This window comes from Hemitrygon akajei, unplaced genomic scaffold (assembly GCF_048418815.1).
Source record: "Hemitrygon akajei unplaced genomic scaffold, sHemAka1.3 Scf000078, whole genome shotgun sequence".
NCBI lineage: Eukaryota > Metazoa > Chordata > Chondrichthyes > Myliobatiformes > Dasyatidae > Hemitrygon > Hemitrygon akajei.
This window is the reverse complement of record NW_027331964.1, coordinates 2,997,601-3,007,602: the sequence shown is the minus strand read 5'-3', so window position 1 is coordinate 3,007,602 and position 10,002 is coordinate 2,997,601. Positions and strand designations below refer to the sequence as shown.

General features: G+C 46.0%; 1 protein-coding gene and 1 long non-coding RNA gene across 2 annotated transcripts in view; one reads left to right on the top strand and one right to left on the bottom strand.

The window, feature by feature from the left end:
* Nucleotides 1–393, bottom strand: part of LOC140722508 (NACHT, LRR and PYD domains-containing protein 3-like) — an 863,879-nt gene extending 863,486 nt beyond the window's left edge. Inside the window, exon 1 of the transcript XR_012097639.1 lies at nucleotides 301–393. The gene's annotated coding sequence lies outside the window, so the exon portion shown is untranslated. The remainder of the gene's footprint in view (nucleotides 1–300) is intronic.
* LOC140722511 (uncharacterized) overlaps nucleotides 1–10,002 on the top strand; it is a 432,302-nt gene that overhangs the window by 42,288 nt on the left and 380,012 nt on the right. The gene's annotated exons all lie outside the window — the stretch shown is intronic.

Sequence of the window (10,002 nt, the reverse complement as noted above, 5' to 3'; positions counted from 1 at the left end):
TGTATCAGTTTCCTATACTCCTCCTCCTGTCCATTCCTGACACACCCCACTATGGCCGTGTCATCAGCGAACTTCTGCACATGGCAGGACTCCGAGTTATATTGGAAGTCTGATGTGTACAGGGTGAACAGGACCGGAGAGAGCACGGTCCCCTTCAGCGCTCCTGTGCTGCTGACCACCGTGTCAGACCTACAGTCTCCCAACCGCACATACTGAGGTCTATCTGTCAAGTAGTCCATGTTAATGGGTTTCACGGCCTCACATCAGACCTCCCCGCTCCGGACCTGCTTCAATACTCACCGAAAGGAAAATCTTGGTGTCGCCCCGCAGAGAATGATCCGTCCCCGGCTCCCCACCCCAAGGGGCGAGGGTGAGGACCCCCTCCTGATCCCGCTTCAACAAAGAACGAAAAACAACACCGACCTTCCCGGACTGAGCATGCGCGATGTTGTCAGCGCGTCACCCGGTAATTGGGCGGGGCCTCGGAACGAAGCTGCAGATCCATGGCTGCCCTGTGCTTTCAACCCCAGTGTTACCCCCCCCCCCCCGCCATCCCCAACTCAATTTGACAGAATTAGAGAAAATGTATCAATTTTGATTCCTTTCAATGAGGCTGGTGACATGACTTCTATTATTCTTTATGTAAATAAGTGCCGTTGGGCATCACCCCCGAATGGACTTGTTCCACCATCCACGTGTTAAGACTCTTCCATCTGAGTAGCTCACCCACCTCTTCCATTGTCAAACACATCACCCTGAAAGTCTTCTGTATACAAAGGAATCAATGTTCCACTCTACGAAACTAGTCCTTGGAAAGTAACAGTTGGTCCAGATGTGATCTGATTCAAACAGATTATCATTTTGTTTGCTCAATCCTCTTAACCTCTGTTACTTGCTTACTCTGTTTCATAGTTTTGACAAAGGACATGAACATTAACTCCAATTCTCCTTGCAACACGGAAAATGCTGGAGGAATTCAGTGGGTCAATTAACATCATAGAGGGAAACAGACAGTCGATGCTTCAGGTCGAGACCCTTCAGCCTTTAAATTTCTGCAGCACTAAGGATGCTTTACAGAATACCTTTCTAGGCAAAATTAATGTTTATCTGGATAGTCAGCTTACCCTGTGATTTCCTCATCTCCTTTGTAGCGAAAGCACGACTCCCACGCTGAATGCTGCTTACATCAGTGGTCACATTGTTAACCCTCAGCTCTTGCCCCAGCGACTTCCGACCATAAGCGTTTTCACCAAGTCCTCCATTGACATCGTCTCTGCCTGTAAAGAAAATCACATTGCTCAGACAAGAAAAAAAAGCAGCAACCTTCTTTCTACTGATTCTTGCCATTAAAATTATAGTTGTGCCAAATTGAGACGTACAATACAGCACTCGAAAATTATTCAATTGAACATTAAACTTATGGCTTGTAAATCAATTCCACTACCATTCTGGGAGAGAAAAGTATATCTGCACACATTGGAGTATGTTTTTTCCCTAAGAAAGGGATACTCATTGCTGGCACCAGGAACTGTTGACTATCTGTCAAACTGCTTTCTAAAAGGAACTATCCTTAACAAAGAAGCTTCTGCTATAAACAACTTTTTAAAAAAAAAAATACCAGATTTTTAATTCTTCTTTCAGGCCTTCAAGCAAATACTGTTACCTCTTGAATTGAAAGTATTGGAACATAGATCAATACAGCACAGTACAGGCCGCAATGTTACGCAATCCTTTTAACCCAATCCAAGATCAATCTAACCCTTCTTTCTCACATAGCACTCCAGTTTTCTTTTATCCATGTGCCTATGCACATGAATGTCTTAAATGTCCTGAATGTATCAGCCTCCATCATCATCCTCAGCAGTGTGTTCTGTGCACTGAGCACCGTGTTAAATTAAAAAAGGCGCTGGCTGTCCACTATCTATGCCCTTTATCTTACACACCTATCAAATTGCATTTCATCCTCCTTCGCCCCATACAGAAAAGCCTTAGCTCACCAAACCTTTCCTCATTAGACATGCTCCAATCCAGGCAGCATCCTGGTAAATCTCCTCTGCATCCTCCCTTAAGGCTTCCACATCCTTCTAATGATAAGGTGACGGGTCTGAACACAAGACTCCGAGTGAAGTCTAAATAGTTTTACAGAGCTGCAGCGTCACGGCTCTTGAACTCAAATCACCCGGCTGATGAAGGCCAACACACCATATGCCTCCTTATTAACCTCATCAACTTGTGTGGCAACTTGAAGGGATCTATAGATGCGGACCACAAGATCCTTCTTTCCTCTACGCTGTCAAGAATCCTGGTAATACAAATTCAACTTTGTATCACTTCACACTTGGCAAGGATGAATTCCAGCTTCAATTCCACCTGCCATCTCTCAGCCCATCTGTACATCCTATCAGTGCCCATTGTACTTTATGACGAGCTTCTACACCATCTACAACATTATCAACCCTTGTTATCAAACTTACTAACCCACCCTTCAACTTTGACATTCAAGTTGTTTATAAAAATTACAAAAGAGCTGGGGTCCCAGAATAGATCCCTGTGGAAGGCCTCCAGTCACAGACCTCCAGGCAGAATACACTCCGTGTATTACCATCCTCTGTCTTCCATGGGCAAGCTAATTCTGCATACATGCAAAGCTTCCCTGGATCCCATGCCTACTGATTTTCTGACCTAACATTGGAAAGCTTATTGAATACCTTACTGAAATCCATATGCACAATTACTGCCCCATCTTCAGTTTGTAAATTCCACAAAGCAGTAAATCAAGCTCGTGATTTCCAACCTACTTCACTCAAAAATATGCTGATTATCCCTAATTAGCCTGTCCTCCTCCAAATGCTCACAAATCCTGTCTCTAAGAATCCTCCCCCCATTAGTTTGCCCAGTACTGACGCAAGTCACACTGGTCTGCAATTCCCAGGGTAATCCTTATTACCTTTCCTGAAGAAAATGAAACATTTGCCTCCCTCTGGTACAACTTCTAGTACTACGCCAGTGGCCGAGGATGCAAAGATCACTGCCAGTGATATCAATCTCCTCTTTCACTCCCATAGTAACTTGTGGTACAATCTATCCAGCCCCAGAGACTTACCTACCCTGATATATATATTTTGTTTTTTAAGTTCCAAGACATCTTCTTTCTAAACCTTCATATGTTCCAGCACATTGAACTGTTCCTCACTGACTTCACATTTATCAAGATTCCCCTCACTGAAGCAAAATACTTAATGACCTCCGCCAACTCCTCTGACTCCAGGCATGTTTCTTCGCTCTTCCCTGATCAGTCCTGCCGTCACTCTAGCCATCCTCTTTTTCATATACTTGTAAAACATGGGGTTTTACCATAAGACACGGGTGTAGAATTAAGCTATATGGCCCATCGAGCCTGCTCCGCCATTCAATCCTGGCTGATCCTTTTATTTCTCCCCTACTCCGCCCCACTCCCCAGCCTTCTCCCCGTAACCTTTGATGCCTTGTACACCCAACAACCTGGCCTCCACAGCTGCTTGTGGTAATAAGTTCCACAAATTCACCACCCTCTGGCTAAAGAAATTTCTCTGAATCTCGGTTTTAAATGGATCCCCAGCTATCCTGAGGCTGCGTCCTCTTGTCCTTGACTCCATCATTGTAAACATCCTTTCCACATCTACTCTGTCAAGGTCTTTCAACATTCAATGAGAGCCCCCCCCCCACCCTTCTAAATTCCAGCAAGTACAGACCCAGAGCCATCAAACGTTCCTTGTACAATAACCCCTTCATTCCTGGAATCACCTTTGTGAACCTCCTCTGAACTTCTCTAATGCCAGTACATCTTTTCTTAAATGAGCCCAGAACTGTTCATATTACTCAAGATGAGGCCTCACCAGTGCCTTATAAAGCTTCAGCATCACATCCCTGCTCATGTTCTAGACCTATTGAAATGAATGCTAACATTGCATTTGCCTTTCTCACCACCGACTACCTGCAAGTTAACCTTTAGGGTGCTCTGTACAAGGACTCCCAAATCCCTTTGCATCTCAGATGGTTGGATTTTCTCCCCATTTAGAAAACACTCTGCACATTTATTTCCTCTACCAAAGTGCATGACCAGGTGCAACCCGTCACTTTTGTACAGGTCATACCTCCCCCAGAATAGATCCCAATGATCCAAGAATCTTAACCCTGCCCCCTGAACCAGCTTCTCAGCCATGAATTTATCTGGCAAATCATCCAGTTTCTATGCTCGCTGGCACGTGGCACAGGCAGCAATTCAGAAATTACTACCCTGGAAGTCCTGCCTCTCAGCTTTTCACCTAGCTCTCTAAATTCTCTTTTCAGGACCTCTTTGCTTTTCCTTCCTACGTCATTGGTACCTATAAATACCGAGACATCTGGCTGCTCTCCCTCCCTTTCCAAATGACGCAATGTGAGTCATCCCTGACTCTGGCACCTGGGAGGCAACGTACCATTACGGTGTCCCGTTCACGCTCAGAGAATCTCTTGCCTATTCTCCTGACTACTGACACTCGCCCATGTCACCACCACTCCTCTCTTCTCCCTCTTTCCCTTCTGCACCACAGATCTATGCTCAGTGCTAGCAGTCTGGTTTCTGTGGCATTCCCCTTGGAGGTCATACCCCACAACAGTATCCAAAGTGTGTTACTCATTGAGAGGAATGGCCACAGGGGTGCTCGGCGCTAACTGCCTATTCACTTTTCCATTTCTCCTGATAGTCACCCAACTACTTGCCTTCTGCAACTTTGGAATGACCACTTCCCTGCAAATCTGATCGATTATCTTCTCACTCTCCCATACAAGCAAGTCATCCAGCTGCTGTTCCAGATCCCTAGCATGGTCTTCAAGGAGCTGCAGCTGGATGCACTTCATGCAGAAGTAGCTCCTTGGGAGATCGAGTCTCTCAGGACTCCAACACCTAACAGGAACACACAACAGCCATTTACTACACTATGTACAGTGAGGGGAAAAAAGGGAACCTTAACAGAAGCTCACCCAGAGCCAACGCCTCTTTCGAGCTGAAGTCTTTCCTTAATCCTAAGCCTTCAAGTCCCCTCCTAGCACTGTTAAATCACTTCTTAAGCTCCTTCTTAGCTACCTTAGCTGATCTTTGTTTTCTAAACCTCAAGTACTCTTCCTTCTTCCTTGACTAAATGCTCCATTTCTCTTGTCAACCATGATTCTTTCATCTTATCATCCTTTACCTGCCTCATAAGGACAAACCTATCTAGAACCCTACGCAAGTGCTCCCTAAAAAATATTCAGATTTTCAATATACATTTGCTTGAGAACATCTGTTCTCAATTTATGCTCTCAAGTACCTGCTTAATACCATTGTAATCAACCCTCCCCCATGAAATACTTTCCCATACTGTCTGCTCCTATTCTTGTCCAAGGCCAGCTAAAGGTCATAGATCTGTGATCACTCCTGAAATCCTCACCCATCAAGAGAGTCGTCACCTGACCAGCTTCACTGCCTAGTCTAGATCCAGTATGGCCTCTCCTCTAGTTGGCCTGTCCACATATCACAACACTTTCCTGGGCATACCCAACAAATTCTGCCCCTCCTACATCTCTTACAACAGAAGTGCCAATCAAAATGAGGGAATCTGATTTCTCCCACGACTTTTCCCTGTTAATTTTATATCTTTCTAAAATTTGCCTACCAACCTGCTCCTTAGTGTCTACTGGGGGACCTATGGAACACTTGCAAAAGGATGATTGCTCCATTCCTGGTTCTGTTACCCACACAGACTCTGTAGATGATGCCTCGTGTCGCTCTCCCTTTATGTAGCTATGATATTTTCCCTCATTAGAAGTGTTCTCCGCAACTTCAATTCCCTCCCTCCCTGTCCTTTTTGACCCCAGAAAACACTCAGAAAAAGTGTTCTGAGAGGTTGGTGACCAAACATACCAATTGCTGCCTGAGCAGTGACTTAGATCCATTCTAATTTACCTTTCACCACCACAGGTCCATAGCAGAAGTCATTTCATTAGCTCTTCACTTACTACAGTTTTGCATTCAATACTATTAACCCCTCAAAACAAATCAATTTGCTTCAAGACCTAGGCCTCAACACCTACTTGTGCAACTGTTTATTATTTACTGTAATGCCAGCACTGTTTTTGTGCACTTTATGCAGTCCAGTGTAGGTCTGTAGTCTAGTATAGCTTTCTCTGTGTTCTTTTTTATTTACGTAGTTCAGTCTAGTTTTTTGTACTGTGTCATGTCAACCATGGTCCTGAAAAACATTGTCTCATTTTTACTATGCACTGTACCAGCAGTTATGGTTGAAATGACAATAAAAGTTGACTTGACTTGAATCGAATCCTCAATTTCCTCACTTGCAGACCCTAGTCAGTTCAGATTGGCATCATCTCCTCCACAATCACCATCAACACTGGTGCACTTCAAGGTTGTATGATTAGCTCCCTGCCCTACTCACTTTATACTGGGAGGCCAAGCAAAGCTTCAATGCCAGGTTTAAGTTTGCTGATGACACCACTGTCCTTGGGCAAAGCAGCATATAGGAGGGAGATTAGACACAGCTGACTGGTGCCCACAACAACAACTCTCATTCAACGTCAGCAAGACCAGGGAGCTGAGGAAACCGATGTCCAAGAGCCTGTCCTCATTGGAGGATCAGAGGTGAAGAGGGTCAGCAACTTCAAATTCCTTAGTGTTATCATTTCAGAGGATCTGTTCTGGGTCCAGCATAGCATGCAGTGCCATTACAAAGTACAAAGAAATGCCTCCACTTCCTTAGAAGTTTGCAAAGATTTGGTATCTAAAACTTTGAAAAACTCCAATAGATGTGAGGTGAAGAGTATATTGACTGGTTGCATCAAGACCTAGAATGGAAACACCAATGTACAGAAAAAGCCTACCAGAAGTAGTGGATACCTTGAACCTGCCTGTCCAGGTGGACCCATTGTCTCAGATTGCTCCTGCCCCACCGAGCATGCGCGTCACCAGTTAAGTGGGCGGATATATATCCACCGAACTCATTTCTGCATACCTTGATACTGTCTTATCCCCCCCCCCCCCCCGCCGTGCTCAATCCCTTCCCACCTATATTCGTGACACTTCTCACGCTTTGAATTTTTTCAATGGTTTTAAGTTCCGTCGCCGCCACCACCTTATTTTCTCCATGGACGTCCAGTCCCTATATCCCTCCACCCCCGACCAGGAAGGTCTCAAAGCTCTCCGCTTCTTTTTGGATTCCAGTCCTAAACAATTCCCCTCTACAACCACTCTCCTCCGTCTAGCGGAATTAGTTCTTACTCTCAATAATTTATCCTTTGTCTCCTCCCACTTCCTCCAAACCAAGGGGGTAGCCATGGGCACCCGCATGGGTCCCAGTTATGCCTGCCTTTTTGTTGGTTATGTGGAACAGTCCATGTTCTAAGTCTATACGGGTATCCATCCCCCTCTTTTCCTTCGCTACATCGACGACTGCATTGGGTCTGCCTCCTGCACGCATGCTGAGCTCGTTGACTTCATTAACTTTCACACTGCCCTCAAATTTACCTGGTCCATTTCCGACACCTCCCTCCCCTTTCTTGATCTTTCTGTCTCCATCTCTGGAGACGGCTTATCTACTGATATCTACTATAAGCCGACAGACTCTCACAGCTACCTGGACTATTATTATTCCCACCCTGTCTCTTGCAAAAATGTCCCTTCTCACAATTCCTCCATCTCCACCACATCTGCTCTCAGGATGAGGCTTTTCATTCCAGGACGAAGGAGATGTCTTCCTTTTTTAACAAAGGGGCTCTGACGGTGGTGTCGGAAAAGAGGATGCTGTCCAAGTTGCATGCCGTCTTGGACAATGACTCCCATCCACTACATAATGTACAGGATTACATTCAGCCAGAGACTCATTCCACCGAGATGTAACACTGAGCGTCATAGGAAGTCATTCCTACCTGTGGCCATCAATCTTTACAACTCCTCCCTCGGAGTGTCAGACACCCTGAGCCAATAGGCGGGCCCTGGACTTATTTCCACTTGGCATGATTAACTTATTATTATTTAATTATTTATGGTTTTATATTGCAATATTTCTTCACTATTCTTGGTGGTGCGTCTGCAACGAAACACAGTTTCCCTCGGGGTCAATAAAGTATGTCTGTCTGTCATCACCTCTGCTCTGAAATGCATCTCTCCCATTTCCCGCACATCTGCCCTCACCCCATCTGCCCACCACCCGACTCGGGATAGGGTTCCCCTTGTCCTCTCCTACCACCCCACCAGCCTCCGGGTCCAACGTATAATTCTCCGTAACTTCCGCCACCTCCGACGGGATCCCACTACCAAGCACATCTTTCCCTCCACATTCCCTTTCTGCTTTCCGCAGGGATCGCTCCCTATGCGACTCCCTTGTCCCCCCATCCCTCCCCACCGATCTCCCTCCTGGCACTTATCTTTGTAAGCAGAACAAGTGCTACACCTGCCCTTACACTTCCTTCCTCACCACTATTCAGGGCCCCAGACAGTCCTTCCAGGTGAGGCGACACTTCACCTGTGAGTCGGCTGGTGTGGTATAATGCGTCCGGTGCTCCCGGTGTGGCCTTTGGTGAGACCCGACGCAGACTGGGAGACCATTTCGCTGAACACCTACGCTCGGTCTGCCAAGGAAAGCAGGATCTCCCAGAGGCCTCACATTTTAATTCCATGTCCCATTCCCATTCTGATATGTCTATCCATGGCCTCCCCTACTGTCAAGATGAAGCCACACTCAGGTTGGAGGAACAATAACATATACCGGCTGGTTAGCCTCCAACCTGATGGCATGAACATTGACTTCTCTAACTTCAGTTAATGACCCTCCTCCCCTTCTTACCCCATCCCTGATACATTTAGTTTTTTTTTTTCCACCCTCCTCCTGGTACAATCCCAACAAAACACAAATAATTGTCACTCTGCCCGACCCTCCGGCAGTTTGTCCTTTGGTCTGTATAACCCGTGTTAGTGTGGGGATCGGGATTTTACACCATATTCCAGGTACAATCCCAACAAAACACAAATAACTGTCACTCTGCCCCGACCCTCCGGCAGTTTGTCCTTTGGTCTGTATAACCCGTGTCAGTGTGGGGATCGGGATTTTACACCATATTCCAGGTACAATCCCAACAAAACACAAATAATTGTCACTCTGCCCCGACCCTCCGGCAGTTTGTCCTTTGGTCTGTATAACCCGTGTTAGTGTGGGGATCGGGATTTTACACCATATTCCAGGTACAATCCCAACAAAACACAAATAATTGTCACTCTGCCCGACCCTCCGACAGTTTGTCCTTTGGTCTGTATAACCCGTGTTAGTGTGGGGATCGGGATTTTACACCATATTCCAGGTACAATCACAACAAAACAGAAATAATTGTCACTCTGCCCCGACCCTCCGGCAGTTTGTCCTTTGGTCTCTATAACCCTTGTTAGTGTGGGGATCGGGATTTTACACCATATTCCAGGTGCAATCCCAACAAAGCACAAATAATTGTCACTCTGCCCCGACCCTCCGGCTGTTTGTCCTTTGGTCTGTGTAACCAGTGTTAGTGTGGGGATCGGGATTTTACACCATATTCCAGGTACAATCCCAACAAAACACAAATAATTGTCACTCTGCCCCGACCCTCCGGCAGTTTGTCCTTTGGTCTGTATAACCCGTGTTAGTGTGGGGATCGGGATTTTACACCATATTCCAGGTACAATCCCAACAAAACACAAATAATTGTCACTCTGCCCGACCCTCCGGCAGTTTGTCCTTTGGTCTGTATAACCCGTGTTAGTGTGGGGATCGGGATTTTACACCATATTCCAGGTACAATCCCAACAAAACACAAATAATTGTCACTCTGCCCGACCCTCCGGCAGTTTGTCCTTTGGTCTGTATAACCCGTGTTAGTGTGGGGATCGGGAGTTTACACCATATTCCAGGTACAATCCCAACAAAACACAAATAATTGTCACTCTGCCCGACCCTCCGGCAG